The sequence below is a fragment of the Babylonia areolata genome, chromosome 12 (assembly GCF_041734735.1).
Source record: "Babylonia areolata isolate BAREFJ2019XMU chromosome 12, ASM4173473v1, whole genome shotgun sequence".
NCBI lineage: Eukaryota > Metazoa > Mollusca > Gastropoda > Neogastropoda > Buccinidae > Babylonia > Babylonia areolata.
Window position 1 is genome coordinate 3,336,001 of NC_134887.1, and position 1,241 is coordinate 3,337,241.

Consider the following 1,241-nt stretch of genomic DNA (forward strand, 5'->3'; position numbering starts at 1 on the left):
ATATCGCAGTTTATTGCCAAACTACAACGATCAAATATTTTTCTGAAAATGTCTACACTCTACTACTGCCCAGCAGTGAAAAATACGCTGCCAGTCTCCCTCAAGATGGAGAACCGACTGCCGCGCGCGGCGGCCTGTTTATATATTGCCGCTGTTGCCACTCCCCGGCCAACACGCGTCCCTGTGTCAGTGCTATCTTTGCTAGGCAGACACCACATCATATGTATGCACTCATGCACACACCCACGTGCACACGCACACACAGACACAAACACACAATATACACGCGCGCGCACACACTGACGTGCGAGCACGCATGAACAGGGCCTAAATGTTAAAGTTCGTTTCTTGTTCATAAGCATAGACCCATTGTACAGCACACAACTGATTGTATACACTTACACTTTGGTTTACCGGAAAGAAACGGGCTCGCTTTGGACAGGGAAACAATTACAGGGATACAGACACACAGAGAGACACACTCGGACATACAGAGAGACACAGACACACAGACACAGAATCACACACATGCACAGTCACGGCCGAGTTTCGGTTTGCTTCATCATTCACACTATGGGTCATTTGACTTCAGTGCTGATCACAAAACAATGGGTCATTTTTTAAATTAATGTGTCCGGGAAAAAACATCACTTTCTTCCTCCCCGCATTAACGATGTGTACTTTCATTTGCACATGAAGTTCTCTGTGGCTATTTTGTATGTGAAATATTTAATATGTGCGTGCGTGCCAATGCGTGGTCGCGCGCGCGCGTCAGTGTGTGTGTGTGCGTGCGTGTGCGTCAGTGTGTGTGGTTGTGTGCGTGTGTGTGCGTGCGTGTGTGTACGTGCGTTTGTGCGTGTGTGTGCGTGTGTTTGTGTGTGTGCGCGTGTGTGTGTGTTTGTTTACTAGTCTGTGTGTGTGTGTGTTTGTGTGTGTGTGTGTATTTGTGTGTGTGTGTGTGTGTGCGTGGGTGCATGATCTAATGTTCTTATTGTTGTTATTGCTGCTGTGGTTTGTTCACTGCTGAAGAAAAAAGGTTTCCTGTTAAAGATAACATACGTGTCAGTGCGCACTTACTCTGACTCAAGGAAAACACACACACACACACACACACACACACACACACACACAGACGGAGAGACACACACACACAGACGGAGAGAGAGACAGAGACAGAGAAAGACAGAGAGAGAAAACTCTAAACCTGAGATCGTGAGAGACTCGTCACTTTGCATTGAGAC